The following is an 18,583-nucleotide window of genomic DNA, read 5'->3' as shown; positions in this document are numbered from 1 at the left end:
TTCTTGGGAATGTGTTGATCTGTCTGCAAGCAGTGTCCTGTCACGTGGAGGCCATTGTTATATGGGGAGGAAGAAAGGAGGGGGCTGGAGCCAAATCCTGAACAAAGATGAGCTTAACCCTTAGTTGCAACAGTAGAGGGTTTACATGTTGGTAGCAAATTAAATGAGGCATTAGCCCTCTGATGCCCCCTACTTTGGCAACTAATATATTTAAAGCAAAAAGGGGTATGTTAATTGGCAGCCCTGTGATTGCCTAATGTAAAGTGTGTGTGTGGGGAAAAAAAAAATTATATCTTTTTTTTTTTTTTTTTATATATATTGTGTGTGTGTATGTATAACAAAAAAAATATATATATATATTCTGGGTTAATGTCGTATCCAGTTTTTACAACATGGGAGGTGTTTGCTTTAGGGCTCAGTGTTTCTCCATTCGTTTTAGGATTTGATTTAACATGACTGTAAATATTGCAACATACTAAGCTGAAAAGCTGAAAAGGTACACCATGACTAATCTGTAGTCTGCTTTCAGGGCATGGCCAGGCAGCAGTAGATAAAGATGAAAGCTGCAATTATCAAGATGACACATACTGCACAGATTCAGCTATATAACTGCGAAGGCAGAGAGACTTGTGTGGCCTAAAGCCTTGAAGGGCCACATACGGCAGATGCAGCATCACCCCCGGGGCTATGACTGCTCTGCAAACAGCCAATTTCATTTACCTCCGTTCTTTCACTTTCTCTATCTGACAATTTAACAAATGGTTAGGGGGTTTTGCAGCTTATCTTGCCTGCATTTTAAAGTAATGTTATATAAGTGTACCTATGACACTTATCAGATGTGCTGTATATGCATTCTGAAAATGCCTTTTGGGTGATGTGCTTATAGTCTTGAAAGGTGAAAACCTTCCAGTGAAAGGCGTTTCCAGCCTTTTGTTATGGCTGCTTCTGAAAATGCCTTTAGCTGATATCGCCTGAAGTTGCGCAATGCTAATCTGTTGCATATTGTTTCTTACAACACTGCGTAACCTAGAGCTACTAAAAGTAATCATTACAGATGTTTACGTGCAGCTGTTGTAAAAGCTACAAGCATCGTATGGCTTTTGTTAACCCTTCATTTCTAGGTTGGAGAGTCTCCTTGTCTGAAAGAATGAATGTTAGTCTGAGATCGCTCTTTACTAGGAAGTATGACCCATGTAAGTATAAAAGGAAAACAAATGGATATCTATCAAATTTGAAGCACACTTGGCATATTGTTCGGGGTTTATATAGTGCTAACAGTTTTCAATGTGGGGGGGGGAGGGGACAGTACAATTTCAATACCTGTAGGGTAACTGTACTGTCTGCCCTAACACTGTAAAGCACTGCGCAAACTGTTGGCGCTATATAAATCCTGTATAATTACAAGAGGGCCCTGCTTGTTGAGCTTGCAATCTTAATTGAGGTGGAGGATCTGATGGAGGTGGCTCAGATACAGTTTTTAGGTGGCAGTGGGGTAGACTTCCCTGAATAAGTGTGGTTTTGGGGATTGCCTAAAGGAGGAGAGGGTAGGGGATGACCGGAAATGCTGGGGTTGGAAGTTTCAGAGAAATTGGGGTCCTGCAGCTGCTATATATATATATATATATATATATATATATATATATATATATATATATTTATTTATATTTATATATATATATATATATATTTATATATATATATATATATATATATATATATATACACACAGGTTGCCTGGCTTCAATAGTTGAGTCACAAACCCTGAACACTAATGCAGCATTTAACTGTCAGTCTTCATCTCTATATGCAGGACATGATTGTCATATTTCCCCCATCTCTATACATGTTTTGTATTTAGTGACTCAAAGGGGGGGGGGGTGATTTTTCATAAAACTGGGACTGGCAACTAGGATATAGGTCATTTGTGCATGACAGCCAACCACCTTCAATTTTTAACTTGCTCAATTAAACTTTGAAAGATAAGCTGATGGTTTGCTAAACATAGATGTTCAAGATTGAATTCTCACGTTGTGAATAGTTTCACTGCAGATATTAATGTCAAACGATCCTCATGATAGCCAGGCCACTAGCATTTTCATAAAGTAGTCAATAATGGCAGCCCACATATTTTTCTCATGACAGGTTTTCTTTAACACCAAGGTGCATGAAGCTGTATTTCTTTAGATCCCACAAGGTGTTGAAACTTTTAAGCAACTTATATTTAATATATTAAATTGGGAGATGAAGGTAGATTTTTCAGACCCTCCCCATGCTAGAAAACTGAATGCATGTACCCCATCTGTTAGACTCTTTGCCTCTATCCTGCTGATGGTAGTGAGTTTGATATCAGAAATGCAAAGAGTTTAATTTGTAGCCCTCATATGTAGGCTTCCATTTAACAAGTACTTGTAGGCTCAATTGCTGCCTTTAAACACTTGGGCCCTTTTCTCACGAGCTTCCTGATCAGGTCCGCCTGTCAGTTTTTCAGGCAGATCTGATCAGAGCCTCCATTCATGCCTATGGAGGGGCAGATGTCAGCGGTGACATGTCTGCTCACACCCGCTGCCATCTAATCCTGTCCATGAAATCCAGACGGATAGTGACCCTATTTTCCGTCCATTTTCGTCCGATCTCTCCATAAAGAAGAACGGGGATCTGACAGGTCCATCTCAGCACAGTGAGTGTAGATGGACTTGTCATCTGCTCAGTGGGGATCAGCGTATTGATTCCCCCTGGTGAGCAAGTGGACAAGACCCTGTGAAAGGACCCTTATACATCTTATATAATTTCATTATTGTGTTTAACATTCTTAAGCCACTTTCACACGGGCTTTCCTATCAGGTCTGCCTGTCAGTTTTTCTGGTGGACCTGATCGGAGCCTCCATTCACGCCTATGGAGCGGTGAATATCAGCAGTGACATGTCGTCTGACACCCACTGCTTTCCAATCTGATCCTGTCTGTGAAATCCAAATGGATGGTGACTCTATTTTTGGTGGATTGGATGAAAACGGACAGGTGAAGTCCATGAAGCTGGGTGGACCACCCATGTGAAAGGACTCTTAGGCCGGCCAAACATGGTTCAAATCTTGGCCAGTTCAGCTGGATCCAGCCCAGATTCGAACCAGTAATGGGCAGGCTGAATGTACCAAGTTGATTGATCAATTTGTGTAGAACCAGCCTACCAGATTCTTTTGCGATTATCGCTAGCAGCTGCTAGCGATAATCATGGGCTCCCCCTGCCGGGAGAAAACAGTTGCTAATTACCCTGTCAATACTGCCTGTGTTGATGGGGGAAATCATGCAAATTTCTTTCCTGCAACACGTGGTTGCAGGAAACAAGTCTGCCCAGTTTATGGCCAGCTTTACAAAAGGCAATGCTAAGAGGTTCAGAGGTGATCCTAGGCCAACAGTATGTGGGCGTCAACATTTTCTAGAAAATCTTAGCACACATAATACACTATTATAAATGGCTTTTAATGGTTACTTTTGCTTTGCACGAAAACCTATAGCCATCATTCACCATCAAGACTGACCATTGTATCTTCAGACATTCCATTGCTTTCACTGCTGTGATTTGCCCAAGGCTGGGGAGACAATGGTATTACTGACCTTTGATGAATCACAGGAACGGGCCCTTCCCTAGAGCTTAATGGTTGTCTCAGGCATATGTGCCAAATTAAGACATCTCTTATCAGAAAAAGTTTGGAATGCCACAGGCAGGCCCATCAGTGAGAACAGCCAGATGTCTTAAGCCTCATACACACGGTACGATTGTTGGCCAATAAATATACATATACACAGGAAATATGTGTGCCTAATTTAGGATGTCCTGACTACTTCTCTTATTTTCATTGCCTAGGAGACTAAGTTCTACTTCTCAGTTTCTAATGTTGCTAGAACGATCTGAAACACATATAATACAGATGATGTGCACTAGCAGCCATTTTAGCTAAGTCTATGTGTAACCAAAAAAAAAAACCACAAATTGGCACATGGGGCATAAGTTACAGACAGTAGGATGTGTCCCTTGCGCTGATGCCTTTTCAGTTTAAATTATCCTCTGTGCATACCCCCCCCCCACACTCTGCTCACACTGCTGTAATCTTTCAGTGCAGTGGGGGTTAATAGAACTGGGTGTGTCATGGGTTCTCATAAAGAGTACCTGACTATACCCACTCTTTTCACCCAGCTGTTCCATTCATTAAAGTCATACTACAGCTTCTATGAATCAAACAGCATCTATGAATGAAAGGGGCAGACATTTCAATCATCTGCCCATCCTCAGTTCATAGATCCTGGGACATGGAGATATGTGGAGAGAGAGCAGGAGCTGACGTGACATGAGGCAACACAAAATACTGTGAAGACAGGATACAATGGGGATTCTACCTAGAGTACCTGCCTGTCCAGTGGAGGTGAGAGCCCTAAGAAGGGCTAAAGTGCAGAGTCTCATGAGCCACCTGGCATTTGCCAGAGCACCCCGCAGTGGGTGATGGGCTTTGCTATAGGATGGCTCCCAGGTTGCAGCCCTCTGGCTTATCTGAGCAGGCAAGAACCAAGCAGAAAAAACTGGTGCACAAGAGTGAGCAGTACAGTAGAAATAACAGGGTAACGGAGGAGCACAGTTGTTTGAGTGTTTGTGTGCACTGGGGTGCTGGGATCTCAGGAACACTGGAGTGAGAGTCTTTGGGTGGCCTGGGGTGCTGGGATCACAGGAACACTGGATTGAGAGTCACTGGGGTACTGGGATCACAGGAACACTGGAGTGAGAGTCTCTGGGTGGACTGGGGTGCTGGGATCAAAGGAACACTGGAGTGAGTCTCTGGGTGGACTGGGGTGCTGGTATCACAGGAACACTGGAGTGAGTCTCTGGGTGGATTGGGGTGCTGGGATCACAGGAACACTGGAGTGAGCCTCTGGGTGGACTGGGGTGCTGCGATCAAAGGAACACTGGAGTGAGTCACTGGGGTGCTGGGATCACAGGAACACTGGAGTGAGTCTCTGGGTGGACTGGGATCACAGGGACACTGGAGTGAGTCTCTGGGTGGATTGGGGTGCTGGGATCACAGGAACACTGGAGTGAGTCTCTGGGTGGATTGGAGTGCTGGGATCACAGGAACACTGGAGTGAGTCTCTGGGTGGATTGGAGTGCTGGGATCACAGGAACACTGGAGTGAGTCTCTGGGTGGACTGGGGTTCTGGGATCACAGGAACACTGGAGTGAGTCTCTGGGTGGACTGGGGTGCTGTGATTACAGGAACACTGGAGTGAGAATCTCTGGGTGGAGTGGGGTGTTGAAATCACAGAACACAGGAGTGAGAGTCTCTGGGAACACTGAAGTGTTAGCATCACATGACCACCAAGTGAGTGTCTTTGGAAGTACTGGTATCACAGGAACACAGTTGTGAAAGTAGCACTGGGGCGATAAGATTACATGAACGCAGGACTGAGAACCGCTGGGAGCACAGGAACACAGGACTGCAAGAGTCTCAAGATGCGCAGAGAGCTCACTAGGAACACACAGGTACAGGAATGCTGGAAACTCCCTTGGTGTACACAGGAGTCATATGAAGGCACTGGGTGCAGGAATGCAGGAGCTCTTAGGGAAACACAGGGGCATATTGTGCAGGGATGCAGGGAGCCATATGGGTGCACAAGATGATCACTGCAGAACATAGGGTGGCTTGGCAGCTAGCATACTGATGTCTTGTTTGAACTCCAAGTGGCACACTTCCTGACCCTTTGAGAAAGCACCCAGGATCTGAATGGCTGCAGTAATAGCAGTTTCTGATTGGCTGAACACCAGTGGCCTTGCACAGCTAAAACCTGGAGCTGTAACAGGGAACAGCTGAGTAAGGGTCCTTGTACATGGGCGGTCTGATCAGGGGACTCTGTTTTACTCAGCGGGGGATCGATCTGCTTATCCTCGCTGAGCAGGCGGATGACAGGCCTGTCTTTGTTCACTGTGCTGAGATGGACCTGTCAGAGTCCCGCTCTCCTCTATGGGGAGATTGGATAAAAATGGACCGCCTGTCTGTTTTCATCTGATCCGCCAGATGGATAGAAAATAGATGGGTCACCTTCCGTATGGTTTTCACGGATAGGATAGCAGGGAGTGTCAGCGGACATGTCACCGCTGACACCTGCTGCCCCATAAAGGTGAATGAAGTGTCCAATCAAGTCCGCCTGAAAAACTGACAGGCGGACCTGATCGAAAAGCCCATGTGAAAGGGCCCTAAGACACATTGCCAATTCCCTTCCAAAGATGTTAGTTATCTGGCTTATTCCCTGACTTAAAGTATTGACTAAAGAGGGTAAACATGACAGCCAGGAAACTTGTATTTGCATCATAAGAAGTATCAATGGCAACTTTCTTCTCCAGTGTACAGCAGCTCCTGATGAGTGGAAATTATCCACGAAACGCGTCAAGATTTTACTGGTGCTATGTCACAGCAATCATGCATTTACCATGGGTTTTTACTTGTTTATATCATGAATCAATTATCCATTACCAATCATGTTTGTACATATTCGGGTATACTGCTATTCTATTATGAATCATGTGGAATAATGTTATATTATGCGATTTTGAGTTAACATCATATTACCTTGCACTATGCCCATCTATACTAATAAATATAGTATTTCCCAATATTGATTGATTCATTCTACCCTAGTGATGTATTTCATTTAAAGTCCCATTACCTCCCTTTTTTCCCCCCATTTCCCCTTCCCTTACAAACAATAGGGATGGAGACATTTGTGCTATATAGTCATTGCCTCATTTAAAGTCCCAATGTTCTCTTTTTTTCTCAGGAAAGGAGGACAACTGGAGTGGCCAGCCAATTGGAATTTTCTTTGTCATGCCAGCAGTGATGTGGATACCTTGAAGAAGCACCCATTCAGGAAGTAAATGGAGAGGAAAAGGGCTCAGAGCTGGATGATCTCATGACCATAGTATGTGAAAACTGCTATTTAGGAAGGGGTTACTTTGATCCTGGAGTTGGGCTTTAAAAAAATTGTGGTGAATACAAATTAATTGTGGCCGGTATAAAATTAAGACAGACAAATTAAGGGGGGGGGGGGGGGAGTGTTCTTGCAACTGTATACAGTTAATGCATTCATTTGAGTATGTGAACAGATGAATTCCATTTAAAAAAAAAAAAAAATTATTTACCATGCCTTTATTTACATTTTTTCCCTCGTTTATTGCAGACCAAGCTGTCCAGCAAAAATGACTCATTGCAGCGACTCATAGAATTAATGAATCGTCAGTGCCAGGATTCATGAATTACATGATTATCCACAGAGTTACCTGCAAATAGTCAGGTGCGTCAGTGCCTGATTACTCAAACATTTACTTACTTTTTTAAATCTACCCTTCACACCTATGCAGTTTGTGATTGGTGCGTTCTACAGTGCATTTTGCTGTGCGTTTTGCATTTTTGCACGCAAAATTTTACCGCGATTTGCATTTATGCTTTTTTGGGCCAATTTGTTGTTGGGCAGATAAAATGTGAAGTCGCTGCGAAAACGCACTACATGCTTTTCTGCAGCTTCTCCATTAAAGTCTATGCAGCTTCTCCATTAAAGTGTATGGAACCAAAAAAAGCACTGTTTTTGTTTAAAAAAGTCTCTGGTCCTTTCCAAAAACTTAGCAGCTGAAAAAAAGCATAGATGTCAATGTGTCCAATAGGAAACCATGACAAATGGACTGTAGTGCATTTCTGCAAAAAAAAAAAAAAAACGCATAGGTGTGAACCAGGTCTATAATGTGCAACTTAAAAAAAATGTAGTTGATCCGTTTCTGCAGTGGTTTTTGTGGTACATTTTTGCACACACGTTTTGCAATTTTTATGCTTTTAGGCCAATTTGTTGTTAAGCAGTTTAAAAAATGCGAAACGCGAAATTGCGGTAAAATCACTGCAAAAAACATACTACATGCTTTTCTGCAGCTTCTCCATTGAAATCCATTGATCTGAAACCGGAAAAAGTAAAAAAACAAAAACAAAAAAAAACACTGTTTTGGATTTAAAAAAGTCTCCGACCATCTCCAAAAACATAGCAGCTGAAAAAAAGCATAGATGTGAATCTGTCCCATAGGAAACCATATTAGGCTCCATTCACACCTATGCATGTGGCTTTTGAGCGTTTCTGCAGTGCTTTTTTGCTGTGCTTTCCGTGTTTTCAAACATGCGTTTTTGGCGTGTTCTTCATGCTTTCTTTTTATTTGACCAATTTGTTGTTGGGCAAATTACATAATACAAAATGCACCCACAACACGCTAAAAACGCTTTCCTGCAGCGTCTCTATTGAAGTCTATTAAACCAAAAAAGCCAAAAAAAGCACCGTTTGGCATTTAAAAAGTCCCTGACTTTTTTGCAGAGGCACAAAAATGCATTGAAGTGAACATGTTTCATAGGAACCCATGTTAAAAAACATGTCCTGCGTTTCTGCAAAAAGCATCAAAAAATGCATAGGTTTGAACCAAGCCTTACACACACCTTGACATTATTTCCAATGTACCAGGATCTCCAAGAATGGCTAGGAGTTTTCTCCTGCCACAAACCATCCCATCACCTTCTCTTTGGGTAGGCAGCCAATCACATTTATGGGCCAACAATGATGTGGAGGGGACAGCTCTGAGTTCTTTGGGTCCTAAAGGGACACTCTGGAAAAAAAAATGGAAGATATTGATAGGAACCTAGAGACGCCCTCAATACAGCCCAAGGGCCACATTAACACTGCATTAGGAATACCAAAAGGAAGCAGGTCATAAAAGGAATGTGTAGGGTGCCATTGATTTATCCTTCCAAAATGTTAAAGTATAACTAAAGGCAAAACTTAGTTTAGTTTTGGGTAAAGTAGAGACGGATTAAAACACCTGTTATTTTTATTTATTTTTGCTGTCTGTGCCCCTATTAGGCCCCTTTCACACAAGAGGATTGGATCCAATCAGACCCTCTATTCTCCTCTATGTAGCGGCCAATGTAAATGGACTTGTGTCTGTTTAAACCCACCTACCTCCAATCCAATCTGGAAAAAATAAACTGAAGGGGTCCAGCCAGTCCTTTTACAACTGATTGCCCATAGAGCAGAGTGGGCTGTGTCCGTGTCTGCTCTACTTAATATGAGTGGGCACAGACCTACCATCTGCCTGCTCTGCTCTGCTCAGTGAAGGATAGCAGGCAAGACCCCCTGCTGAGCAAACTGGAGTATAGTGGAGTCTGGCTCATGTAAAAGGGGCCTTAGGGAGATTTACCCTCTCTATATGTCCTGCGGACCATTTTTACTAAAAGCGAAAGTGAAGGAATATTCCCATATTTTGTGCGGGAAAATCTTCCAATGGGGACACTAGTTCTGTAGACCCTGGTGACTACCAAGAGTTTGCCTCAATCTCATGGATTTGCTCTCACTTCCTGTTGTGGGACTCAAAATTAAGGGAAATCGTCTCAGTGAAATACAAATGGCAAAATCCTGACAGGGGTTATAATCCTCTTTTACTGTATCCAAAATTAAAAAAATGGTTCTCTAATCATCTTCTAGGACAACAAAACTGAGAGATGATTGGCTCCATCCTGACAGGAAACACAATTAGAACTAGCAGGTAAAAAACCCCACCCACTCGTCCCTCCATTTGAATTGTATTTCCTACCACAGGACAGCACGTTTATTGTTTTTTTAATGACCTGATGGCCATTGGGCATGAGGGTCCCCCCCTCTGAGGTGAAGCTGAGAATCTATAAGAGGAAACAGCTTTGTGGGGCTTCCCCCTTTTGGATCCAAGATCGTGGCCCCAAATGACAGTAGTCTGACTCCTGAGGCACTCTGAGCTGTTAAGCTTCAAAAATTTCCAGGACAGGTGTAGAGCTTAGTAGTCTCTGAGGGACAATGTGCTCGTGTTCAGAAAAGCCCTGGCCTGCGTCTGCCATCACCTCTTGGTTCGCCTGTGCATGTGCAGACGTGCAATGCACTCCAAGCCTCTCTCGGAGTGGGGCATGTGATTGCACAGCCTCCTGGTAAGCACAAAAATGGAGCCAGAAATTGAGCCTGTGGATACTATGTGATTGGCCCTCCGGGCGGTAAGGGGCTTTCTGGTCTGGGCATCTTCAATTTATGGCAGCAAATGAACAGTACCTGTGACTACAGTGACTTCTTTTAAGGTGGTAAATGGCTCACAGCTGAAGTGTTGCACACAGAAGTTCCACCAGAGGACGCAACATTCAGTGCAGCTACAGTATATTCTGCACCTCTAGCCTCCTTTCATTGATTCTGATAATGGAAAGGTGGTGTCTGTGGCTATGGAAAAAATGAAGACAATGGGGAGGCGAATCTTTCTCTTTTTGCAATAGAGGCAGTGGTCCTGTAGTCATCGGGGTCCCTTACACAGTCAGATGGCTTGGGCTTGGATATTTTCTAGCCTTTTGTAGAATCTTCATGTACAAACAAGATGGCCCAGGATATAACACCCTCCTCTACAGTTACCTCCCATGTCACTAGGCTTTGCAGGTACTGTAGTGAAACGATTCTGGCTACTCATTCTAAGCCTTTTTGTTACAAATGCATTCACAACCTGGTTGAAAGAGAAACCTCTGCCCTCTAGAAGTACTTCATGTCCACAATGCAGTCTGATGTGGTGGCCACATTTCAATACTTTGGAGCAGCCTTACCCGCTGCCTTAGTTCCTGCCTTACAGAGGGCTGGGCCCACACAGAAAGAATTCCTCTTACTAGAGGAAGGTGAGGAGCTTGACATGAAAAGTGAGGTGAGTGAGGATTTAAAGGCAACTAGGTACCTGTTTTCATTTGAGGACCTGGAAGGTCTCTTTCAGGCAGCATATGCTACAGAGCAAATTCCTGATGCACCCAAAGAGCTTTCTGTACAAGATAGAATGCACAGGGGCTTATTAAAACTGCAGGCAAGGGTCCTTCCATTTCATCAATTCCAATTCCAAGAGAATGCAAAGAGCCAGAAAAAATGGTAATTATGAAAGGCAGTCTTACCCACATATCTAACAGTTTGAATCTTTCCTTTCAGGACTCAGGAAGTATTAAAGACCAAATGGCTTGCAAGACAGAGGCCCTTTTACATGCATGGGACGCAAAACCTTGGTTGCGGTTTCTGTGGCCACCTGCATGGCAAAATAAATGTGTATGATTCCGCGCAAGGAAAAAGTACCAGCAAAAAAACAAAATTAGAAAAAGAAAAGGAAAAGAATCAGAACTGCTGCCTCTACTAATTACACCCACCTGGGTGGGGTAAGCAAAAGTGAAAGAAAATAAAAGTAAATGTGGTGCTGCTCATGCAATTCATACAATGTATTTGAATCTAAATATAAATCAAAAATGTAGTCTCTGTAAAGTGAAGTCTCATCCATCTAAAATCTAAAATATGTGCTGTCAATAGTTTACACAAAATGCTCCCCTACACCTAAAACCTTAATTAAATACAGTTATGTGTAAAAAAACATCATAGTGGTGGACATCAATCCTGAACGTGAGTGAAAATATATAAAACTGAAAACTGAAAACTGAAAATTAGGTGATAGAGTGAAAAAATATATACGGTAATGAAATTTGAATAAAAATTAATACAAATAAATAAATGAAAAAAATAGGGAAGATTTCCCTTTAAAGTTCAATATTTGTGCTCATAAAGTGCTTTGTGCTGGTGAAGAAAATAAGAAATTCAAAAGCTGGTTTGAAATCCTCTTCTCAAAGTGATCAAAGCATACTTGACTTTTCTATGCTCTTATTGTGACTGCACTCACCAGAAATCCCACCCCCTCCTGGGGTATGAGGTAATCACAGTATTTGCCAATGTGTAGCACCCTTCGGCTTAGCCGATCCAGGATAGTCTGATTGGTGTTCCACAGAACCTGGGTAATTTCATTAGATTTGCTTCCAGTTTCTCCAATCCTCTTCAAAAGATTTGCCCATGTATGACCTTCACCAAGAACTGTATGAGCTGCGCAGCATGTACACTTCAGAAAGCCAGCACCCCCCCCCCCCCCCCCTTATTCAGGGAGGTCACAAAGCAATTGGTTGGATCTGTGATCCACAGAAAAGATGTCCTGACGTCTCTCCCCAGTAGCCGCTGAAGATACACACCAGGAACTTCACAGCTGAGGTTGTGGAAGTTCCTGGTGTGTATCTTCTGAGGCTAGTAGGGAGAGACCTCAGATTTTCTTCCACTTCCGCTGCCACCTGCATGGCAACAACATGGAACTCTGATTGGAAAGAGTAGCTGAGCATTTCTCCCAGGATGCTGTTGGTAGTTGGCAAGGCAGTCCCATATCTAGCGGACACACTGGTCAGGACAGTTAAAACTTTGGCAAGGTCCACAGCTTTAGTCAGTTCAGCCATGATATCTATTTGGGTCAAGTCTTGTAAGGGGGACATAACATCTAAGGCTAAACTTCCTTGAAAGGAAATTTTAATTTGACCCATGGCTGGATGTGGTTTTGTTCAGATCTGCAGAAAAGGTGAAATAGTTCCCAGTTAAGAGTAAACAGAAATGTAATAAGCATCTTTTTCTTGGCTCCCTGATCCAGTGTCAACAGAAGAGTAAGCAAGACCATAAAAAGAGGTGGCCCAGCAAGAAAGCCAAGTCCAAAGTTGGATTACTTTTTACTCCAGGATTTAGAAATAAAAGTCCCAAATGATGCCGCAGTCAGAGTGGGGGAAAGACTGTGCCTTTGTGGGAAGAACTCTCTGACAGTCCTTAGATCCTCCAACTTCTGAGGGAAGGCTACCATTTGAAATTTAGCCCTTCTTCCCTAAGGCTCCATGCACACTAGCATTTTTTAAGCTAAAATACTGCTGGAAAAAACCCTTGGATAAAAACACTAGTAAAAGATTTTTATAGTAGAATTTTAGGTAACTCTACAAAAACAATTATTTTTTCTGCTCCTAGACGCTGAAGCACAAAAAAAACTCCTAATAGCCTAAAGTCGTGTGCATGAACACATAGGATAGCACTATTTAGCTCTTATGAGCATAAAAAAATACTAATAACAGCTTCTAGGAGCTTAAAAAAATGCAAGTGTGCATGAAGTCTTAACCTTTTTTTTTTTTACTTGGCCGCCACCGGACCCCAAAAAAGCAATGGCCTTACAGCAGGGAATGGGCAGTTCAAGAGGTGATCATCCTCATTACAGAAGATCAACTGTTTCAGGGTTTCTATTCTCATGTATTTGTGGCATGTAACCTGTTGGGAAAATACAGGCTGATTAAAAAATTAAACACATTTCTAGGATGTAAGAGGTTCTGTATGGAAAACTTTTCATGGCAATGCTGGTTCTGCGGGACGCTTACCTCCATGTTCCTATTTGTCAAGAGCATCAGAAGTTTTTGCAGTTTGCAATCTTGATAAAGCAGTGTTTGTCAGTGGCAATTTTGAGACCTGCCATTTGGTCTAGTAGACAGTTCAAGGTTTTGTATAAAGGTACATTTTAAAGCGGTTGTATACCCGCTGAATTTATTTTTATTTTTTTGCTTGCCTGCAAAGCAAAAGGCATAATGAGCTAGTATGCACCGCATACTAACTAATTATGAAATACTTAACTTAGAACGAGGGCCCGACGTCTGTCCCGTTCCACGCCGAGGGAGCTGACATGTTCCCTCTGCGTTTCTTCCGCTGCAGTCAGCGGCGCATTGCGAGGGGAATATCTCCTAAACCGTATAAGTTTAGGAGATTTTTTTTTTACCTATAGGTAAGCCTTATTATAGGCTTTCCTGTAGGTAAAAGTCCCCAATTTGACTATACAACCACTTTAAATTAAATTTTACCAAGATAAATTATAAAGGTAAACCAAAAAGTTTTTGTGGACATGTTCGGGGGAGAAGAAATAAACTTATTTGCTGACAGCACAAACAGGAAGGTAAAGTGGTAATATTCTCTAGTCTAAGAGTCAGGGTTCTGATTCATTAATGTTCTGGCTCAGGACTGGTATTTTGGTCGGGCTTACGCCTTTCCTCCTATGACCCTTATTCCTCCTGTACTACAAAACTTAGGTCAGTCAGTATGCAAACTGATCCTGATGCCCCAAGGCAGGGGTCTCAAACTTGCGGCCCTCCAGCTGTTGCAAAACTACAAGTCCCATCATGCTTTTGCCTGTGGGAGTCATGCTTGTAACTGTCAGCCTTGCAATGCCTCATGGGACTTGTAGTTTTGCAACAGCTGGAGGGCCGCCAGTTTGAGATTCCTGCCCTAAGGTGACCAAAGAGAACACGTTTTTTAAAACTAAAAGTTTGTCTTTTCCGCCAATGGCACCAATTTTATGGTTTACGACCTGGTTCTTGAGCAGCAAATCTTAAAAGAAAGTGGTTGTTCATGTAGAGTCATTGATACTCTCCTGCCACATAGAAAGGTTTCATAGTTAGTAAGGTTGAATAAAGACACCAGTCCATCCAGTTCAACCTGAGTGAGTGTCTACCCCTATCCCTGTACATTGCACACTCACATGGGTCCCTACCCTCAAGGAGCCCACAATCTAAGGTCCCCATTCATATACTAGGGCCAATTTTGCACGGAAGCCAATTAACCTACCTGCCTACCAGTACCCGGAGGAAACCCACGCAGGCACAGGGATAACATGCAAACTCTAGGCAGGTAGTGTCATGGTTGGGATTTGAACCAGCGACCCCTGTTACTGCTAGGTGAGAGTGCTAACCACTACACCACTGTGCCGCCCACAGGTTGTTACCAGAAAAATGTATGCAAATATTTGGAAACTGTTTTCCAGCTGTATAGTGAAAAGGAAGTTACCTTTCCATCAGTTCCTAAGGTTTTTGGGTTCCTCCAAGACAGAATAGAAAAGGTGTGGTACTCAGAATCTTACGAGTGTACAGTAAGTAGCAGCTTTATCTGTATTTTTGGATTTCTGTTAGTGAGGAAGGGGGTCACTCCTCTTAAAGAGGAGCTCAAGGCTCCATCAGAAAAAATTAAAAGCCAGCAGCTACAAATATTGTAGCTGCTGACTTTTAATATTAGGATGTTTACCTGTCCACTAATAGAGTGGTGTCTGCACCCGAGCGGATTTTTCAATTGGCTCTCATATGCTGCCGCTGCCATCTCCAGTAAGGAAAACCAGCAGCGAAGCGGCTTCACAGCCTGGTCCCTACTGCGCATGTGTGAAACACGCTGTGATTTGTGAGTGGTTCGGTGGTGGGGTAAAGAGTAGGGTGCCGAACTTCCGGATGACTTCGCTGCAGCAAAGTCATCTGAAAGTGGGAGCGGGTACCTGTCAAAAAAAAGGAGGCAAATAAGCGGTGCTTTCCTTTTGGGTAGACTTCTTTTCTACATGGGATTTATCAAATGTACTTGATGCCTTGACCAAGAAACTGGTTCAAAGAAATGTCTTGAAATTTTTGACACTCCAAACAACACTTTTATTGGCCACTGCTATGGCAAGGAGGATACAAAATTTGCAGATATTATCTATTAAAAAACATATGACACAAAAAATGGGCCAGTAGAAATCCACTGGGACCATAGGGTTCCACAAAACAGCCGCTAAATGGCTAGGCAAAAGCAAAACGGTAAAACCAAATGGTTAACGTGTGATGTCAAAGTAGCAGTATGCAACTTAGTAATCTCAAAAAGGAAATGTTATACCACAAATCAATATATAGTTAATACACAAATGGAATCTGTTGAAGGGGTAGCCAACACAATACAAATGTAGCACCCTCTAGTGTGCAATGTTTTTAGGAAAATTGTAGTTTAAAGCGGGAGTCCGCCGGGAGTTCCGCCGTTTTTTTTTTTAAAAGCCAGCAGCTACAAATACTGCAGCTGCTGACTTTTAAAATAAGGACACTTACCCGCCCAGCGCGCCTGTGATATCGGCACCTGAAGCCGATCTCTCGATCGTCTCTCGGGTGCTGCCGCCGCCATCTTGGGTATGTGAATCAGGAAGTGGAGCCTTTCGGCTTCATTTCCCGGTTCCCTACTGCGCATGCGCGAGTCGCGCTGCGCAATAAGGATGGTCCTGCTGTCTCTGGGATCCGTGTGTTTCCCAGCAGGTAGCGGTGGACTTTCGGAAAGGGGCCTAGATTCTGCAGAATCTACGCCCCTTTCCGCAGATAGCTATGCCGGAAGTGGGTGCAGATACCTGTACTGTACAGGTACCTGCACCCCCCTCCCCCCTGAAAGGTGCCAATTGTGGCGCCGAAGGGGGGGAGGATTCCAATGAGCAGAAGGTCCACTTTAGTTTGGACCTCCGCTTTAAGTGAGTCTGGGTAATTGCTGTGGATTCAGATGCAGGTCAGGCTGTAGGGCTCTACAGATCGGGCTTCTGGTGACTCCTGGTTCTAGAAACTACCAAACTACCAGAGAGTTCCGGAAACTAGTTGGCAGAGGTGACAGGGCAGCGATCTGCATATTTATGAGAATCTGACCAAAACCTGGGCAGTGGGACTGGCAAGGTGGTTGGATGGGCTCATAAAAATGGAAGAACCTGGCCAACAGAATTGTTTCCAGGTGGAAGATGGCGTGTTGATGCTGAAGTCATAAGGCCTGTCAGGGGAACCTGGGGCTGGGGGGCTCTGCCTCCAGGATGGAGCTGAAGAGAGAAGAAGTTGCAGAGGGATTAACTTACCGTCTCATCCAGGAGACACCCTGCCCAAAAAGAAAAGTTCTCTCCAGCAGATGCCTGAACATCAGCCTATGCAAGCAGCAGGATTCAAGGGACAGTGTGAGTACCTCTATCTGATCACCCCAGGGCCATTGAGGGAGAAGGCTGTCAGATGCAATATCCAACATGCTTTTATGGGACAGTGTCACAGCTAACCTAAATCCCTTGCTCTGTGACATGTCTCAAGACAGCCAGGTGGGCTGGTATTTTCTAATGAGGGTACACAGAGCTCCTACATACAACTGAGACCTTGCTATTTTCTACCGAGGGGACACAGAGCTGCTACATACAGTTGAGACTTTTCTCTTTTCCACCCAGGGGACATTGTGTTCCTGCAAACAGTTAGGATTTTGCTATTTCTACCAAGGGGACATAGTACTCTTGCATATGGTTTGGGACTTTATTATTTCTACTAAGAACTCCTGCCAGAAGATATCTGCTATTGATCCATTAAAATTATATTAAAGTCAATAAAAAATAAAAAAAATAACAAACATGTTATACTTACCTGCTCCGTTCAGTGGTTTTGCACAGAGCAGCCACAAACCTTCTCTTCTCTGGTCCCCTGCCGGTGTTCTGTCAAAAACTGTCCGGCCATTGGATAGTGTCCACCCTGTACTGCGCAGGCGCAGTGCTTGCGCAGTAAGGAGGAGAAGGAGACACCATCCAAGTGGACATACGGTTGCACATAGTGAGAGGGCCCTTCACGGGCTCGCTTCGCTCGCTGCGCTTTCGTGCACGGCCTCGCTTCGTTCACCACGCTTTCGGGCACGGCCTCGCTTCACTGCTATTTTTTTATTCGAACATTATGTCCACTTGGATGGCGGGGCTTAAACCTGGACTCACAGCGCAGGCACCGTTCATCTTCGGAGACTTTTGGAATCTCCAGTACAGGGCGGACACTATCCGATGGGGGACACTATTCGAAACATCACCAGCGCTCCTGGCTCCACCCACCTCGTTACCAAGCCACTGCTCTGTGTGTTCATTCAGACATGGAGCCGCGGCTTGTCTACTTATTTTTTACTCACTCTCTGTGATTGTCTCAGCCAATGAAGAGGTAAAGTCCCTTGAGAGCCGAGACTTAAGTGCAGATCGCTGAATTGCGATGAAGCTCACGTAAGTATAAGGGGGGATGGGGGAGGGGCTGCTGCACACAGAAGGTTTTTACCTTCACGCACGAAAGGTAAAAAAAAGTTAAAATATCTTGAGCCTTTAGAACCACTTTAAGAACTGACATTATTCTGGAGGGAATACAATCTAGGATTCATTTTTTCTTGGTGCAAATTGTATAGAGTATTGAGAAATTGTCCTCTAAGTTGTTGCTGAACACAGTTTTGGGTATCATGAACCCCACATCCATATCCAAATTATATTTCCTCAATAAAACATAAAAACAAAACCAAGGACAAGTTTCTGTGTCTGGAAACAAGTTGGAAAATGCATGTTGTCTGGCTGTACAGAAATAAGGGGACCCAAAATCCAGCGCACCTCACAGGTGGATCAAAAATCCACCTCCTCACAGGTGGGGGCTGCAGTCTGAAAATCAGGAGGGAATACTCCATTTAGAATGCACACAAGGGAAGAGAGAAACAGGCACATGGGCCACTAGTGTAGTATTGAAAAGAAAATACTTTATTAAAACATAGTAAATTACACTCACAAGGGCAAGTAGGAGACAGGTGGAAGTGACAAGATTCACAGCACCGGGGCTCAGCGTCCAAACATTAGGGAAGCCAATAGGTGACAGCCAAAGAGATGGTGTTGGGCGCCGGGTGTCGCTGTATAGAAGCCAGGACTCATCCGTTCCAATCGGAAAGTGGTTGTGAAGACAGGGAATGTCCTCCTCTGCCTGATGCTGACATCACTCAAGGAACATGTACAGTCAATGAATGGCTGATGAAGAGGTAGAATACCCAACATTAGAGGTTTACTCTTTCAAAGCA

The 18,583-nt window shown here is 43.7% G+C and overlaps 1 long non-coding RNA gene across 1 annotated transcript; it reads left to right on the top strand.

Moving 5' to 3' along the window:
• The first annotated feature begins 921 nt into the window (after window positions 1-921).
• On the top strand, window positions 922-11,483 carry LOC143984404 (uncharacterized). The gene is made up of 4 exons (XR_013274836.1): window positions 922-1,193; window positions 6,818-6,958; window positions 7,217-7,330; window positions 11,039-11,483. It is a non-coding gene; the product is annotated as an uncharacterized LOC143984404 (long non-coding RNA).
• The last annotated feature ends 7,100 nt before the right edge of the window (window positions 11,484-18,583 follow it).

This window comes from Lithobates pipiens, unplaced genomic scaffold, assembly GCF_037356315.1.
Source record: "Lithobates pipiens isolate NorthernLeopardFrog02 unplaced genomic scaffold, aLitPip1_a1.2 Scaffold_16, whole genome shotgun sequence".
In the NCBI taxonomy this organism is placed as follows: Eukaryota; Metazoa; Chordata; class Amphibia; order Anura; family Ranidae; genus Lithobates; species Lithobates pipiens.
The sequence above is the reverse complement of the archived record's forward strand: the minus strand, read 5'-3'. Positions and strand labels throughout refer to the sequence as shown.